Source organism: Sinocyclocheilus grahami, unplaced genomic scaffold (assembly GCF_001515645.1).
Source record: "Sinocyclocheilus grahami isolate Dianchi unplaced genomic scaffold, SAMN03320097.WGS_v1.1 scaffold53.1, whole genome shotgun sequence".
Lineage (NCBI taxonomy): Eukaryota > Metazoa > Chordata > Actinopteri > Cypriniformes > Cyprinidae > Sinocyclocheilus > Sinocyclocheilus grahami.
This window is the reverse complement of record NW_015505232.1, coordinates 914,041-933,554: the sequence shown is the minus strand read 5'-3', so window position 1 is coordinate 933,554 and position 19,514 is coordinate 914,041. Positions and strand designations below refer to the sequence as shown.

At 38.7% G+C, this 19,514-nt stretch overlaps 1 long non-coding RNA gene across 2 annotated transcripts in view; it reads left to right on the top strand.

Annotated features, from left to right (window-relative positions):
- The window catches only part of LOC107583370 (uncharacterized), a 56,147-nt gene extending 38,460 nt beyond the window's left edge, over positions 1-17,687 (top strand). The window contains exons 2-4 of one of the 2 annotated variants that reach the window (XR_001609033.1): positions 1,665-1,709; positions 16,455-16,826; positions 17,416-17,687. This is a non-coding gene — a long non-coding RNA (uncharacterized lncRNA). Of the gene's footprint in view, positions 1-1,664; positions 1,710-16,454; positions 16,936-17,415 lie in introns of those variants that run through there. The other variant, XR_001609032.1, reaches the window with a different exon arrangement.
- The last annotated feature ends 1,827 nt before the right edge of the window (positions 17,688-19,514 follow it).

Sequence of the window (19,514 nt, the reverse complement as noted above, 5' to 3'; positions counted from 1 at the left end):
GAAACGCCCACATATGCTCCCCGTTGTCTGCTATCACACTTTATAAAGCCCTATAGTGGGAAACTTCATCAGCCCACTACAATCTACAAACTACAATCATGACTCACGGATTCATGATGAATCACTGTCTGTGTGTTTGAAATAAAGCTTCATTGAGTCACTCCATTCACACGCACAGGCTACGGGAGACACGTAGTACGACAGGGCGTTTTTTCTCAACTGCCGTCTGCAAGCGAATGCGCTCTTCGCTGCATTCCAGTGCAGCTTTGCTCGAGAATTACTCCAAAAGCATCATTAAAAGATGTTTCCTCTTCTCTTATCTTCTGAGTGACTTAGCATCATTGTTTGAATTCAGCTGATTTCTATGTCCTGTTGTCCTTACGATGGGCATCGTGCCAGGTAGAGGTTGCCATGACTCCCAACGCCACCCCTTTTCAGCCCCCCTGGAAGGTGGCATTTTATTTGTGGAATGCTCGGCGAATGGGTTGTATTTTAGACAAAAGATGTCTACTCGACATCAGCTGAATGCTTCTGGGCTCAAGCAGAATCATGTGACCCACTGGTGAAGGTTTTGTGAGGGTGCCAGAACAGAAAAGGAGAAACTTGGAAAGCAGTGCTAGTGAGAGTTCTTTCTCTTTTTTCCCCCTCTCTTGTCTTTTCCTTGCTGAGAAAATGGCGGACTACGCAGATTTTCTTATTTAGCAAAAGTATTTTGGTGGCACTTGTATATGTCAGTCCCCTGTGTTCATTTTGAATCTCACAGGTTGTTTTAGTTGGCGTAAAATTGGTGCTCAAACTGTTTCCGAAACTCTAAAACAAGTCATGATTCGGTGAATGAATGGGTGCAAAAACCGCCGCCCACTTTGAAATGGCTCAGTTTTACCGTGAGTTGAACATTTAAGTCTGATGAACATCAGCAAGCAGGTGAGACAGTGAGAGGACAGCAGCTGTTTGTGAAATGCTCACTTTTCCCGCCTCGACAGATTGTGTGTTTCTTTTAAAACCGTCGTGTACTTGTCTAAGCTCACCCTGTTCTCACAGACAGTCACGCATGGCGTTCTCTGGCAGGGATGTGTTCGAACAAGCTGTTTCCGCCAAGCTTTTCAGTATTTCCCAGCTAGAGTGTTTGTGTAGCCTTATAATAATTACAATTTGATTCAAGTGAAGCATTTTTCCCCCCATTTATTTAAGTTCCTTTGTGTTGGACTTTTGTCAGATTGTTCAATCGGTTATTTACTTTCCTTATTTACTTTCATAACACATAGTCCTGGTCTTATTCTACTTGATTTACACAACTACACATTATTCTAAAGAAAAATGTTTGCCTTTGGAATCATTTATCAAAATGTAATAACTTGGAAATGACTTTCCTTTTCAGATAACATCATCAAGCCCTCTTATTTTTTCAGCTCTTCCCCAACAACCACCTGTCATGTAGAAACACTTTTCTGGATAAAATAAAGTCCCTGCCTATCTTTCTTTCCTCATTAAATATCCTGACTCAAAAATATGTTATATTATGGAAGCAAAATTAACTGAGAATGGCATTTAATTTAATTTGTTTTCTACACAAAACTGAATTGCATTACTCTATGTATCTGCTATAGACTTTTAACTGTGAACGTATTTCCTGATGTTGTAATTTCTTTCTCTTCACTGCACAGAAATCAGGAGCAGATATGGATACATCTCCACTGAAACTCGACCAGGTCAGTGGAAGATGTTTTTGACTTTCTCCTCTTTTCTATATTTACAGTGACTCCATGACAGTGTTTTGTTCATGTAGGGAGGAATGTTTTTGTGGTTTATCTGATCTGATAGCAACACCACAAAGACTCAGAGACATGAGTATGACCTGGGATTGGGTTTCATATGAAGCTTTGACCACATGTCACAAACCCGTAGATCCGATCTTGTGGCGTAATCTGCAACCCAAGCTCGATTCTGTGGGTCTCTGTCACTGTGGTGAACTCAACGCACTCTTTGAACTCGCTACAGCAGTGGTTCTCAAACTTTTTTTTAGGTGTTGGTAGGGCTGTAGTACTCGAGTCCAGACTCGAGACATTTTTCTATCGTCTCGGACTTGTCTCGGACTCGTTGGTGTTTGCACTCGGACTTGGTCATTGGACTCGCCAAATGTTCTCGTTGGTCTCGACCGAGTCCAGCAATATGCTTTTTTCTCCTTCAAAACAAAACCACATTTGCATGTGTGCACCTGCATTTGCACCTGAAAACGCGTGGAAAACGCTAGGCGCCGCTTGAAAGATGAATCGTATTTTCATTGTCATTGCAGTATGAACATGTTATTTAGCAATGGGCACTGAAACGTGCTATGAAATAGAAGAGTTGGTGGATTTAGGCGCCAGAGTGCAGAATTCAGCACTCAACAAAACTCTGGCGTTTCAGCGATGACTCATCTGAATGCCTTTGATTGGCCATTGCATTAATAAACTCAATGGAATCTTATGTTATTGGTTGTAATGTTCAGTGCTGTAAAAACAAACAAAAAAAATTTAGTTTTATTTCTTGGCCCTAATATGCAGAGTTAATTATTCATTTATTTATCACAAGTAATCATCATTGCAAAAAAAAAAAAAACTCCACTGTTATCACATAGCAGAATTTCCTCATATCGTGCAGGACTATTAGAAAGGCAAAATCAATGCAAATCAGTGGATTTGTCTACTATAATAGGATAGGTGTGTTAAGGCCAGTTGGAGCTAAACTCTGCAGGGCACTGGCACTCCAGGATCTAGTTAGGAGACCCCAGTCCTAGAGAGTTGTTACTTTGCACATGCTTTTTGATCATTACAAATAATAATGTAAAATGATTGTCTTAGAATAAGAGTTATGCTGTCTCTCGCATCACATACATTATCAATAGTTAAGTATGTGGTCTTGAAGAGGATCCTTTTGTTTTCTCTCATTTGGACTCGGTCTTGACTTGGACTCGAACCTCTTTGTACTCGGTCTTGACTCGGTCTCGACTAGTCCTAGTCTTGAACTTGTCTTGGACTCGACAAAGCTGGACTTGACTACAGCTCTAGGTGGTGGGCCACAGCATAAAAAATGCACAAGCCACCAGCTACCTTAAAACAATTACCAGGTTTAGTAGTGCACAAATTACCTTAGTTTATAAGGGTATTCCTTAATACTGCTGTTTTGTTCTTATTTCATTTAAATAAATTAGACTTTGTTTGCTATAAATGTCTGTACATTTGCGTACTTTACTAAATGAGACAACAGATACATCATTATCCAGGTTGATTAAGCAGTCAATAAATTCTTTGTTGGTGCTTTTTATCTATTATAATCATGTCTTATCTATTTTATTTGTTTAATGAGCCAATCAAAGGATGGATTATTTGGAATCTTTCAACATTTGAGAACTGCTGCTGTAAATGGATGATCTGTAGAGAATTTGCAAATGCATCAAATCACTGATGCAAAAAAACTAAAAAGTTTCTTCTCTGAAGGAGCAGAAGTTGTTTTTGCTCCAGGAGGTCCAGAGGAATGTCAGTGTGGACGTGTGCATCCAGGCTGAGGTAGTAGGTTGTATGGTTTCGAATGACACCATGGGAGTTAACTGTACAACCTTCTAGCTTTCCTTGGAGTACACTCATTTCATCAAGCAAGACTTCAAAATGGCATCCTCTGACTCACTTATTACAGAATATATAATATGCTTTTTCCACTTTTGAACACATGAAGTCTAGAGATAGATATAGGCTTGTAGGCTTTCAGTGCAGTAACACACAGATGAGTCTGAGTAATACAGATAATTGATGTTTCCTGTTCCTTCAGAATGGACAAGCTGCCAATTTCATAGTCATTTACTGTGTTGTGCATATCTGCTGTTGGACAGAAGACACGCAGCATATTTTTAGTAATATAATACACATCACTAAAACGACAGCAGGAACCACCACAGAAATCACCCAGTATCTCTTTCAGCTGATAGAGTGTGATGTCAAATTGTCTTGTGTTTTGTCATCACTGCTGCATATCAGTCTGTTTTCCCCTGAGACATTTGTGATGGCTGTTTATAATCAGACAGCATTGGATATTTGGAAAAAAGCAGTAGGGAATGGTCACAGCGGTTGACTGGTCTGACTTTTCATATTTATCTTTATATATTTATTTTTTTTAGCAGCACTTCTTTAGTTAGTGTGTTGACAGCATGCTGTGCTATCACTCTTGAACTGAAACACCCTCTTCGAAAAGTTGTGTCTAATTCTTTCTCTTTGAAGTATTACATACACATGAATTGTTCAGACAACACAATAACTAGTTGATTTTGAAAGTGTTGTTCTGAACATCCCTAAAAAGCAGTAAACCTGCACATATGAATCAAACAACATTTAGAGAACAAATATTTTCTCATTTCTCATTCTTTGAGTGATATATAACATGAGATTTCAGTTGTTAGCATCCAAAAATAATTTCCCATGATCTGTCTGTCATCGGATTCCCAATCCGTCAGCTTCTAGATGTATTTCTGTGGCCCTGCTAAAGACCCTGACATCCAGGTTTTAATCCCCCCCCCCTGAATCATTCAGGATTAAAGGGATTTTCAGAGGCCCAGGCCATAAACAGAGTGTGAAATGGAATATCTTTACTGTAGCGTACAGCGCCAGTGTTGTTAGCTTCTGGATCCAGTGGCGTTTCTAATAATCAGCACTAGGGTTGGAAAGATAGCTACAAAATTGGCATCGGACGATGTCTACAGTGAAACATTGCGATGGACGATGACATCGTGGAGCCGGGGGGGTATTTAGAAAGGCACGGAAAACAAATTACGTTTGCTAACGGTTATCTGTTACATAGTACTTAAAATTTCACTTACCACATAAACAGAGTAAGAGATGACTGAATGCTTCACAGTATATACTGTATAATGAATACTTTTTAAAAATAGGAAGTGAAACTGTAAAATTCGTAAAATTATTTCAGATAGTAGCATGATACATGTTTATGAACATCATGTTGCATGTTAATTCAGCAAGTGGCATTCTGTAATACATTCAGCTATTTTTTTATTATTTTTTATGTATTTTTATTTATTTATTTATTTTAAAGTGAGATGTGTATAACATATTTGTTTTATAAATAAATGATTTATATAAAAAATATATATAATTTTTAAGCGTTCTTCTTTTTTTTAGACCTTTTGGCAGTCTGATCAAATAATAAGCCTAAATATTGCAGCAAAACTTACCTCTGGTTCATCCATCATGCTGGGAATGAAAGGTCAAGTCAAGCACACTGCTTTATGGCATACAGAAGTGCACTCTGTAATATGTTGTATACTGCTCATTTGTGTAAATTCTAGAAGGTCATCTGGCTATTTTATATTGAATAAAGAATATTTACATATTGTACATCCTAGTTTAACACTCTTTATACACTGATGTTTAAAAGTTTGGGGTCAGTAAGATTTTTTAATGTTTCTAAAATAAGTTTCTTATATTCACTAAGACTGCATTTATTTGATCAAAAGTACAGTAATACTGCAAAATATTACATTTAAAACAAGTGTTCTCGAAAGTGAATTTTAGACAATGAAATGTATTTCTGTAATTGCAAAGCTGAATTTTCAGCATCATTACTCCAGTCTTCAGTGTCACATGATCCTTCAGAAATCATTCTAAAATGGCGATTTGCTGCTCAAGAAACATTTCCTATTATTATTAATGTAGAAACAGTTGACCTGCTTAATATTTTTATGGAAACCATGATAAATTTTTTTCAGGATGAATAATCTTTGATCAATACAAAATTCTATAAATGATCAATTTCTTTAAAAAACGTACTGATCCCAAATTTTGAATGTGTCTATGCAGCATCTTAGACCAGATGACATTACTGTAAAGTGCATTCATATGTCATTTGTTAAGCATCTTATTAAGACACTGATTGTCGAAATAGTGTGTCTCAGATAATTCAGTATTCTTGGAATTAGATTAATCCAGCAGATCAGCATTTGAAAACTCTTTGAATTCCTTGTTTGGGAATGTTACCAAGCTAAAAGTAGTGCTTTTAAATCAATTGAGTATTTGGCAGCAGGCATGTCTTTGGCATTCAAACTCAAGGTTTTCTTTTGCAGTATGCTTCCAAAATGTAGGTTTATAAGCTTTTGTTCTCATTTTTCAGTGGTGTGTTGAAGCTATGCACTTAACAGCCTCATATGTCTGCCCGGCGTCTTGTGTTGGTGGGTCTCCAGCGTGAACGCCTGCAGACTGTGAGGCCCAGTGTTCATGAAGTATTTTAGTCTGGCCTGAAAGCGTCTGTAAGCACACATAGGCCCCACAGCAACACAGCCAACATGGTGAAAGGGACTTAACTCCTATCAATTAAGCACAGACAAATGAGCAGTGAAATAAACGAGGATTCAATGGGCAAGCGTAAGAGTCTCCATCATTGATTCCCCTCTCACACGACGACAGGGTTGGAACGGGCTTAGCGCGGCCCCTCTAAAGCTTGAAAAGACACGGCTCCTCTACCCAAGGCTTAAGTCCACTTCAGTCCCCTTTAGTCGGGTGTCAGCTGTGTTTCTCTGTCAGCCAAACCTTCATGCAGCTTACATCTGAATTCTGTTTAGGCTCTTAGCATTTAATTTATAGAAAACAGCAGTCAAAACTCTTAAAGGGATAGTTCACACAGAAATAAAAACTAATTTGCTCACCCTCATGTCATACACTTTTATTATAACAAAAGTGAATGAGGACAGAGACTGTCAAACTTCCAAAATGGTCCAAAAAATATTAGTCTTCTTAGTCAATGTGTCTCTATATGATGCTATATTATGAGTCTTTAGTGCTTTATGTAATAAACAGACTGAAATTTAAGTTGTTATTTACTTATAATGTTCAGTGTTGTGACTGGATTATTGAGTCATTGAATTTAAGAACTGATTTGTGAATGAATCATTCAAAACAGTTTTGTGAACTAGATCAGCTGATTCATTGAAAATATCTGACTCAATTGAACAATTCACAGCTTAAACATCACAAGAAATGTAGGACACATTGAGATTTTCAGCAGTTAAGGATTTCACTTTCAGTCTGTTCTTCACACAAGGCTATCTTTTGACTATCAACCACTTGACAGCCCCGGTCCTCATTCATTTTCATTATTTTCAAAAGAGTAGCCTGGATGTTCTTTAAAAATTGATATTTAGTGTTCCACAGACAAAAGAAAGTCAATCAGGATGGATCGACATGAGAGTGAGTAGATCATTTTCATTTTTGGGTGAACTAGCCACAGTATGTTGAATCGAAGGGAAAGAAATTGTTTCCTGTTTAAACTGACAGAGGGAGTCGAGCTGCTTTTATTTTAGGAGGGATTTTTCTGCCTTCACCTCTGCTCTCGGGTGACTCTTCCAGATGTAGCAGAGCAAACCCGGTTTGAAATCGTGCTGGTTCAGCAAAACCAAGTCCAGCTGGCAGCTGAGTCGAGCTGCAACTCGTTGGTTACAGCTGTGCTTAGATTTATGTGATGGCTGAACAAATAAATTAGTGAATTTGATCGGGAGAAAGCTGAAGCTTTTGTTTCAGTGAGCAGTGGGTCCACAGAAAGGTGAAGAACGGCTGTGTTCTGAAGGGTTTTCTTAGTTAAGTCAACCGATAAAGTAATTGTTTTGACATTTTTATTTGAAGTTTCGACAAATATCCATAAACAAAGAGTCCTATGCTGATTATTCTCAATAAAAAAAGTTAAAATGTTCTTTTATCAGAAAAAAACTAAACAAAACAAACCAACTCACCTAAGTTTCTGTTACTCCCATTTTGATATGTATGTACATGCATTTATCACCATTCTGTCAGTTTATTCAAAGTGCACATCTGTTTATATTATGGTGTCAAGATTGAGGAGAAACTGATAATTTATTGCAGGCGTTCTTGTATAAACACGGTTTTCTTGCTTTGTTGGGTTTCTATAATAATTTTTTCATCACTGTCAGCGTTTTGCTGTGCAAACACACTAATCGTAAAACTTTATGCTCAAATCACTTCTGAAGTGAACAAATGTGTACAAAATTAACTGCTTTGTGTGCAAACAGGTATTGAAATTTGTAATTCACAGATTGCCTTAAAACAACATGAAGTGACATTTGCGATCCATTTAACTTCTGTAATATTCAGTGGGGAAAAACGTAGGGCAGAACTTGATTTTCTTAATCAAAATTTGATTGTATCACGATTTGTTAGACTGTGATGTTATTAGCTAGTATTCATTTCTCAGTCTTACCTTGGTTAAGTCTGCAGGAAAGAAAAGTCCAAATTTAATGCGTTTTTATAAAACATTTTTATCAAACATACTGCACAATAATGAAGATAAATTGGTTCATGTTGTCTTTACATTCACTGTTGTGTGTTTATCTAAGACAGTATATCTTTTGTCATCCAGTTCTGTCTGATTCTTCCAGACGTGTGACCAAACCCTACTCATTGATTCTTATTACAAGGTCTGCGATTGGCCGTCTAGCCTTTTGCCCCTGTACACGAGAGTGGAGCACTGATGAACATGACCTACTGGTCCCAGACCGCTGTCAACCTTAACAGGGCCACAGCTGCATCAGGAGCCACCAGACGTTAACGTGGTGATGAGGTACTGAGATTTATGACAGATGAATAAGAGTAATCTAAGCATAGCAGACAGAGGTGCTATTGATCTGTCTGGAGTCAGGGCCAAGCTGCTGCTGATGACACTTTTTCCAGTCGATACGCATTTGACCTCTGACCCTGCATGAGAGATCAATGAGTTCGATTTGGATGGGCGGGGCCTGTGCACTGGGCCGCCAGCCAGTCAGACAAGATGGTATAGTGGTTAAAGACTTGTGTTCAGCAGACCTAAACGCTGCGTGACTGTGCACTCAAATGGTCTCTGTAAGGGTCTTCTGGGTTCTCATGATTGTAAGATGTTGATGGAACTAAAACCTATTAAATGATTCTGAATTTGATAGTGTTTAGATGATTGATAAGGTAGCATCACTATTAGATTTGTACAAACTGCTAATGTTAAAGGGATAGTTCTCCCTAAAAATAAAACTTCTGTCATGAATTACTCACCCTCATGTCGTTCCAAACCCGTAAGACCTTTTTCATCTTCGGTACACAAATTATGATATTTTTGAGGAAATCTGAGAGCTTTCTAACCCTGCATAGACAGCAACGCAACTGAAAAATTCAAGGCCCAGAAAGGTAGGAAGGACATTGTTAAAATAGTGGTTCAAGCTATGATAATACATTTTGTGTGCAAAGAAAACAAAAAGAATGACTTCATTCAACAATTTCAAGTCATCAATAATATCTTAATTTGTGTTCCGAAGATGAACGAAGGTCTTAATACTTTTAAGTATTTTTTACTATACTTTTAAGTATTACACTTCAATTTGTAACTCATCCCACATATGTTTAGAAATTACATCTCAAATTGCATGCCATTTGTGCAGTGTGCCTTTTCTAAGCAATCAGATATACTATTTTCAACTTGCGGACAATAAAATACTTGAAAAACCATAGACGTGTGGCAAAAAAGAGACTTTTCTGCCTTCCTGTTGCTCAAACTGTAGATCATGGCACTAGCAAGGTCATAGGTTTCATTCCCAGGAAAAGCCAGGATTGATAATATGTGTACCTAAGTTGCTTTGGATAAATGTTAATATAGACTTCAGGTTGGCTTTTTTGACTTCAGCTCATGTTTTCTTCAAAAAATGTAAAATTGTAGTTAAATTTTTTTTTATGTGATTACAGAGATCCACATCTTTGGGGTCTCATTTTTGTATGTGATTGTTAATGAGTCATTGTTTTTTTAAATGACTAGAATTGTGTTCCAGGATATGAGAAATAAGAGATTTCTGAGTGGATCTAAAGGCTTGTAAAGTCACAGTTTAATTGGAGATGGATGTCGAACTCAATATGTTCCTCTTTGTGTAGTGGTTTATGGTGTTTTCCCTTCTGTCTAGCGTTCATTGTGTGTTGTTGTGCGTATGTGTGTGTGCTGTCTGGTACTGTGTGGTGACAGCGCTCTGCTGATGGCCTCTGTGTGTGTGTGTGTGTGTGTGTGTGTGTGTGTGTGTGTGTGTTGATTGATCACCCTCATTCCCTTTCGGTCCCTGCTGATCCCACCAACCTTCCACACACACACACACACACACACACACAAATACACACTTCTCCATCCTACAGCGTGATAGACTTGAACCTGTATGCTGCTCACTAGTATCGACAAACATGTGTTCAGACGCTGCCCAAGACGGCTTGAGTTTAAACACTGAATCTATGTGGATTTGTGAGCTCTCCCGCTTTATGTGTGTGTATGTGTGTGTGGGCACTCAGTCACACCGAGAGAGCGAGAGCTGGTCTCACAGTCGGCCCAGGTACAGGTACAGAGATGCCCGGGACAGGTGTCCGGACCGGAGGCGGATGAGCGGGTGAGTGTGTGTCGCCAGCGTAAAGTTGCGTGTCAGACAGACGAGTGTGAGGAGGGTGACAGTGACGAGAGGATGTGCTGTGGTCCTGATGAAGATGATGGTGTTCTAACGAGTGTCTTCTTCTGGTGACATCTCACTGTCGGAGGATGCTTTTCCTTCCTCACTCTTTTTCTCTCACTCTCTCTCTTTTTCTTTTCCCTTGAAGATAACAAAGTCGGCACAGGTTTGAAGGTAGACAGTGTGTGTGCGTGCGTGTGTGTGTGTGTTTGTGTGTGTGTGTGAGACACGTGGCGGCCGCTCTCATTTCCGGGAGTGTCCACACCGTCTGGTCCCTGAGGATGAACGATGCTTCTTGTTTGTGGGGGGAGGAGGAGTCTTCAAGGTGTGTATGTGTGCATCAGATGTGCGTTTGCAGTGTAAATGACATGCATGTTTTGGCTGCCGTGTGCATTATTGGATTTGCTTGCAGTTAGTGTTGTGAGGTTGCATGATCTCGTCTGTGCTCACAAAGTCACAAAAAAGACAACTTATTGCAAAAGCAGTGAGGGGGGAATCGCAGGCGCTGCGTGTCTGGGTGGGTGTGGGGTGGTCTTGCGGGGAGCTGTGTAAGCCGTTTTTTTTTGCTAATTTTGCCCCAACGCCAGTTTACCAGCTCTTGAACGTGGCTGATCAATTACCGCTACATGTTTTTTGGTGTAATGGAGTCAGTGGCGGGAGACGAGACGCAGACACACACACACGTACACATACGTTCATGTCTGAAGCTGAAGTCAGAGGCCAGCGGTTCTGCTCACCAGAGATCCTGAGGATGAAAAACACAGGACAAAGAGAAAGACAGATAGAGAGACTGACCATCTGACTGGAGGCTTTTCTCGACCAACAAAGGCTATGTCTGCTTCCTCGACAGACAACTTCAAATCCGACCGCTCGTCTTGGTTTCCTCTTACCTGATTTTTTTTTGGGTTCGTCTGCTTTTGTGTGCATGCCATTTGGTGCATGATATACCCGTGCGCTGCTGTCTGTGGCTCTAAACTGCAATGAAAAAGGCACATTTTATTTCCATAGGCCGAACATTATTAGCAATAATCTTCGTTATGCTGGACGAAAGAGGACGTGAGTGTGCAACACTTGTGTGGGTGTGTGTGTGTATGTGTATGTTACTAACCTGTGTGGACACCGCTGCACTCCTCCTGGTCCCTGAGACCCTAACTTGTGAGCTTTGTGTGCTGAAAATCACAGGTTAAGCTCTTGGGACCTGGGCAGAGGGCAAAAGCACTCAATCCCCTGGCCGTGTCCCGACTGAGACGGACGTGGGACGGATGTCTGTGAGAGATAAGAGAGAAACGGTGGACGAGAGAGAGGATGCGGCGCTGGCGTGTCTGAGAGATTGAATGTTCAATATGTTCACAAGCCTATGATGATGATGATGATGATGATGATGATGGTTTCTTCTGGATTTTAAATAAAAATCAATCCTGTATGTTTGCTGAGGTGTTTTTTATTTGGGGTGAGGGGTGCAGGAGAGGGTCGTCATGCTAATCGCTCAGTCTGGCTGTCTGGTCGCCACTGCAGCTCATTTTATAAATGACCTTTATCGCATCGGCAGCAGAAGGAAGGGCCGGGATTATCAGTTATTCCCACACCAGTTTCTTTTGGTGTGCGATTAACAATCTAATAATTCTTGATTTTAAAAAAAATTGAATTGAATTCTGGAATCTTTTTTTGTCTTTTTGCAAAGATTTTCTCTTAAATGAAGGTAAAACATGCAGCCAAGATCCCAGCACCTGCACTACTATGAAACAAGTCTGCTTGGCTTTATCCTCATGTATCCACCAGATGTAATGTAATTTTTTGTTTAATCCAGTAACGTAAAATCTGTCTGATGCATAGCCAAACATGTCTGTGCAAAAAAAACAAGCGACATATTGAACCAACATACGCTAACACTTTCATTTACACAAAACCGATTTCTATGAATAGACTTCATTACCTCTTGAAAACCAGACTTTGCTGTGAGAAGAACATGCGGCTTGCAGATTATTGCGTTTAAAGGCATCCATGTTTATACGCGTCGTCATGTTGTTTTTGAGCAGAAATGACACTGAACTCCAGACGGATGGTAGTTTTAGGGGGTCCGGTTGGCATGGAGCTGTGGTCTCCTTTTCTGCTTTAAGGATGTGAACTCATTAAGTCTAACGCCTGGCTTTGTTCTTTATCTCCCTGGAGTGTTTAACTTTTGAAAACAATCAGTTATTCCCACACCAGTTTCTTTTGGTGTGCGATTAACAATCTAATAATTCTTGATTTTAAAAAAAATTTAATTGAATTCTGGAATCTTTTTTTGTCTTTTTGCAAAGATTTTCTCTTAAATGAAGGTAAAACATGCAGCCAAGATCCCAGCACCTGCACTACTATGAAACAAGTCTGCTTGGCTTTATCCTCATGTATCCACCAGATGTAATGTAATTTTTTGTTTAATCCAGTAACGTAAAATCTGTCTGATGCATAGCCAAACATGTCTGTGCAAAAAAAACAAGCGACATATTGAACCAACATACGCTAACACTTTCATTTACACAAAACCGATTTCTATGAATAGACTTCATTACCTCTTGAAAACCAGACTTTGCTGTGAGAAGAACATGCGGCTTGCAGATTATTGCGTTTAAAGGCATCCATGTTTATACGCGTCGTCATGTTGTTTTTGAGCAGAAATGACACTGAACTCCAGACGGATGGTAGTTTTAGGGGGTCCGGTTGGCATGGAGCTGTGGTCTCCTTTTCTGCTTTAAGGATGTGAACTCATTAAGTCTAACGCCTGGCTTTGTTCTTTATCTCCCTGGAGTGTTTAACTTTTGAAAACCTAATTTTGCTAAATTACCCACATTAGAAATATAGTTTCAAAACAATTGATTTCCCCCTATTGCTCTCTCTCTCTGTGTCTGTCTCTCTCTCTCTCTCTCTAATTATGTTTTTCCCCTGCTTGGTTTCACTCTGAACAATGGCGGATGCCAACTAATCAGGCTGGGTCTGTGCCACAAAGCTCCCAGCAACAGCTGAAGCTCTGCCCTGCTCTGTGCATACCAAGCAATCAGCCACGACCAGCGAGCGCCAGCCTGGTGCCCAACGCGGGGTCAGACAGTTTTATTAGGATTCGTCTGACACTCAGCACAGGCTGGCAGTGCCAACGCACAGATAAAATCTTGTGTGCTGCTCACACTATTCATCTGAGCTAGCACATAAATACTCCCTCATCCCACACGCTCACACACACACACACACACTGACCCACACACACCCCATTTCATCAGCTAGATGAGAAAAGGAACAAAGACTTGGATCCAGCCAGGAACGAAGATTTTGTTATTTAATAAACGGCCCGACTTCTGAATGGTCCAGCAAGCATCAGGGTCTGATGTCTCAGCCTCATTGGCATGGTTTCATATTTACATTTTTGGCTGACAGCACATTGGACTGTTTCATTTGTGTGTATCAGAGCAAAAAATGTTTAGTTTTCTGGCTGATAAGTCTGACCTGACACAGGCATCCAGAAAGATGGTCAGACATGCAAACAATGAATGAATGAATTTGAAATAGTTTGATATTTTATTCATATTTAGAAATATTTATTAATAGTTTAATAAATTGTCTGGTTAGATTAGCTAAAAATAAAACGGATGGACTGAGACAAGTTTATTCATAGACTGACAAAATAACTTTATGAATAATGAAATAATAAATTAAATATATAATTCCTATAATTCTCATAAATTGTGCATAAACCTTGCTTAATTGACTTGAATGTGCGCTTAAAAAGAAAAGTACATTTACTTTTGAAGTAAAATTATTTTGTTTTATTTTAATGGACAACAAGACAGAAATGTTGATGAAGAAATTGTTTGCAGTTTAAAATTAAATAAAAAATGCTTGCACTTATAACATGAAATGTGTATTATATCAATGTACACCGAAAGCAGTAAATCAAACATTTTGAAATATAAAACATACCTAACCTGATATCGAATCGTTTAGTTCACCCAAGAATCACGAAGTCACCCTTGTCATAGCCCGCAAGAAAGATTCCCTTGATAAATGTCAGGAGATACAGACTGGCCACTGAGGAATTAAAAGAGCCCGCTGATGGTGTGTGAGTGTGTGTGTTCTCGCTAACCACATGCGGTTTAAATAAACTTAACATTTGTCTGGGATAAAGCTACTGAAAGTAGATTAAGCACTGAGAGCTCAGGCAGGAGAAGCTGCAGGAGCCGGGTGAATTTACAGGATTACAGGAATCTTTCTTCCATTGGTTGTCAGGGATTGTTGTGGTGCATGCTATCAGTGCAGGTCAGAGGAAACAGTGGGTCCTTCTCACTGCTCACTGCAGGTACAAATAACAGGTGCAAACACACGGAGCCTCAGAACATCTGCGTACATCCAGATGCTGCCACTGACACAGAATGCACTTGTTCATTGTGCAAAATATATTGATGAGCATAATGATGACAAACATTAATTTTCCAATATACTCAAATTCTACTTTAGTGCTCAAAAGTACTGAACAGGTATTGATCATCTGTGCTGTACATGAAATTTTGATTTCTAATTTCACTTTACAAATACAACATTTGAAATTTGAGATTCTATTGTAAATACTGTTCCAGTTATCATATCTGATATTGGCCATAACAAAAATATTTTTGGTAAAACAGATCAAGTCTCAAATCTGTTTCATATTACTTGTGTTACGCATATTACTTCCTGCTAAATTTGTTCATTCAGAATATTTCTGCGTGTTAATCAAAGCTTATTTTATCATTATTTGTTGTCACCCTTTTATTAAAGCAGTAAGCCACTGGAGGCCACGTATTAGTCATTTTATTATTTTGTAATAATAAAGAAGTTTGCATTGTGCACAAGTTCTCCAAATAAAGTTTAATTATCATTTTTATATCAGCAAGTCTCAAGCGATATGTCAGTAAATATGTTAATAGATTTGAACTATACTTAGTATGAAATAAATGTTTTTTAAATATATTACTTTTTCACTGTTTCACACACTTTGTGTTTCTTTTAACTTTCACTGGCTATTGGTATAGAGATACATTTCTATTATATACTGGTTTCCAACACTCTTAAAAATAAAGGTTCCCAGTAGTGCCAAAGAGCCATTGCGGTTTCCCCAAAGAACCTTTCACTGAACAATATTCTATTTCTCAGTGTGAAGAGCATTTTAATAATCTACTTTTTCACTTTTCAACCATTTTGTCCAATGGAAAGGTTCCAAGGATGTTAAAGGTTCTTCATGAAACCATCAATACCAATGAAGAATCTTTATTTGAGAGAGTGTATGATTGTATGATTGTATGATTTCTTTTGTATGATTGTGTTGTTTTGATGGTTAAACTAGCCTCAGCTAGGAAGAGCTCAGTGTGATGGAGCCAAAATCTCAAAATGTTCTTTGATGTGTCAGATTGGTACTTCATCATTTTCACTAATCGTATGAAAACTGATTCTAAACTTGAAACTTGCATCAAACATAAAAAGACACATTAAAGAGGTACAAATGATTATGTGTGTTTTTGCCAGGTGTCCCTTTAGTTGATAACAATCATATTTCAAAAAAGTGCATGTCTACTTTGTGGTCCAAGGGTTTAAAGTTTTGATAATATCTGTCTGCTGGGGGTTTGATTAGGTCAGACAGAGTAATTTTGAAAATGCCATTATTTTATACATATCTCTGGGACACCAAACGTAAAGAAAGCAGATCAATCTCAGCCGAGTGTAATGGCCTGTAATTGGCCTGCATCAGTCTAGAGGACGGCCCGTCACTCGTAAAGTCTTTCCTCCCCGATTCATCCTGCCCTGTGTACCCTGTGACCGCCTGCCTTTCTCTGTGATGTCTGCAGTACTGCTGTGGAGGCGTTGCCAAGGAAACGCAGTATCTGGCTGGCAGCGTGCTGGAGTTATTGAACCACAACTGGCTTTTTGCTTTAGAGGATAATTAGCTTCTGTCTCACAGGTTTCTCTCAGCCGATGGGACTCCAGTGGACCCCGCGGCTGCTCTGAGCGTCTTCCTCCAGTCAGAGCTTTTAACCCGTCGGATGGCGGTTAGCGGTGGCCGCAGGTGCTCCCGTTACCTGCATGAAAAGCTGCGTGAGCACCCCAGCAATCCTCAAGCACTCTCTCTCACACACACACAACCCAGACATCTTTTTGTTCTTCAACATACAGTGAGCTCTGGCAGAGATATAAACCTGTCTGGATCCTAATATGCACTCTCTCTCTCACACAAAAAAACAATCCCTGTTGTGAATGACTGTGCAAAATAACACAGATTTACAGATTTAATACAGACTTCTTTTTAGGTGCAGATGTTATTTTCAGCTTGCAGGTAACTTGCAGATTAACTTGATATTGTTACACGCATTCTTACTATTTACTAGGATATGCCATAAAATAATACCATTATTCAAAACCCGCTCAATGCACAGCAAAAAATATATTATATATATATTTGCCTTATTTTACCTTTTAAAAAAATCAAAACAAGATAAATGTACTTATAAGCAGACATTTCAGCAAAGTTATCTTTAAGTTGTTGGCAATTTTCAATATAATTACATGTTTTATTTTATATATTTATATATATAAATACACACACATGCATGTATATATTTCAGAAAAATAAGATGTTTATATATTAAATATATGTATAATTTATATGAATATAAATATGTACATGTAAATAAATGTAAATATTTTCAAAATATATACTGTATATATACATAATAAATATACACAACACACATATTAATCGTTATTAATTGTTTGACAGCACTAATATATATATATTTGTTTCTTGTCCGTTTTTTGCAGTAAGTTTATATTTTTACTGGAAAACAAGATGAATGTACTGATTAAAAATAAATATTTTTTCTGTTCTTTTTTCTCAATCTCAAACCCTTAATATTTTCCCACAGTGTGTAGAAATGAAGCAGTGTGTGTGTGTATAAGTTTGCAGTAGCAGTTTCAGCAGGTGAGTCTGACACACAAATACACTCCCGCATTAAAGGAAGTGGAGAAGAGACAGATCCTTTGACCTTCTGCTTTCACACACTGTCCAGTGACACACACACACACACACGAACACTCACACGCTCAGACCACAGCTGCCCATTAGTCTGGTAATCTCTTGTATATTTGTATTTTAAAATGCTGTAAATGTTTAAGACTGTCTAATAAATTGTTTATATTACTGTATTAATTGTTGTCTCTCTTTTACCATATGAAATCATTAACCTTACACACTTTTAAATACACCCTCCATATGCATAAGTGCAATATTTTCACAAATGAAGAAAACAATCATAAAGAAAGCTGGATGCGGCTTTGCTGATCTATGTTACATGTTAAAGGTTGTAGCAGCAGCATCACAGCATTAGTTACATGTGTGTGCGTACAACCTTGCTGGCTTTGGGAAGTGTTTGTGTGTGTGTGTGTGTGTGTGAGAGAGACCCTGTGTGCTTGCAGACGTGTGTGTGTGTGTGTGTGTGTGTGTGTGTCTTTACCCATAGAGTGGCCGGCCAGGCTGCAGATATCATCCATCTCCTTGTCACAAAGCGCCAGGGTTGCTGGGTAGGCAGCAGACAGCCGCTCGGTGCTGAGGATGGGAGCTGAATCCTAATTCTGCCGCTGCTCTCCCCCGCCTCCCACGACGGAAAATCGTTAACCTCAGGATTGGAGAACAAAGCAGAGAGCTTTAGCCAGCTAGCTGCTGTTAACGCAAAATGCCTCAACCACATATTAAACAAGTCTCAGAGAGACATGCTGAAATCATGCAAGTATGTTCAGATTTAAACCCTTCAGACCTTCTGTGGTTTTTGAAGTGAGCTGCCTACATAGTCAGCTGCCTTTTAAGACAGCAGTGAAACCTCACAAGTGACTGATTCAGATCATTCTACAAATGACACGTTCAAGTCCTCCTGGGAAGTTCATATTTACGATTTGGGAAGTCATAATTTCAATGTTATGTGTGTTCCAGTCATTTGGTCAGTGCATTAAAAAGTCCTTCTACAACATGATGAATAAAGAATGTGCATCAGTGTGTTTTTTGCTATTTTATGTTTTTATTTCATTTATAAAGTGCTGTGAATTGAATTTAAACGTGTTAAATATTCTATCACAATTATAAAACACTGTTGCAATTTGGGCATGCAACTGGAAAAATAATAATTAGTTTCAGGAAATCTACCAACAATATTGCATCTGACTCATCCCCAACTTGGAAACTCTGGGCTTAAAGGAATAGTCCACCCAAAAATTGTTGTAGATGAGTTGTGGAAAAGATTTGGAGAAATTTGGCATTACATCACTTGCTCACCAATGGATCCTCTGCAGTGAATGGGTGCCGTCAGAATGAGAGTCCAAACAGCTGATAAAACATCACAATAATCCACAAAACTCCAGTCCATCAATTAACATCTTGTGAGGAGAAAAGCTGTTTTGTATAAAACAAATCCATCAAGACATTTTTAACATGAAATAAGTCCTCTATCCATAATATTGTTTCCTCCTTTAAAAAAGCCACCTGAATTAGGAGTTTACAAGCCAAAACAGATTTGTAAAGGAACAACAGGGAATGGACTTTTCCACTGGAGAAAGCGTTATCATGGATTACAGAGTATTATGGGTTAAGTATTTTGTCCACAAGCAACAGTTTAAAGTTAAAACATCTTAAAAATGGATTTGTTCCTTACAAACATGAAGCTTTTCACTTCACAAGACATTAATTGGTAGACTGGCACCCATTCACTGCAGAGGATCCACTGATGAGCAAGTAATGTAATGTTAAATTAAAACAAACTCATATACATCTTGTGTGGCCTGAGCGTGAGTAAATGTTCAGCAAATTTTCATTTTTGGATTAACTGTTACTTTAAAGAAAGTTCAGAGATTCCCACTCATAATCATAACTTTTTGGTGGCGTTCCTATGCATTATACCTGTAACATGAAGTGAACAGCACTGTGAGAACCTCACAAATCACACTACAGACTTGTTGCAGTACAGGGCTTCTTCTC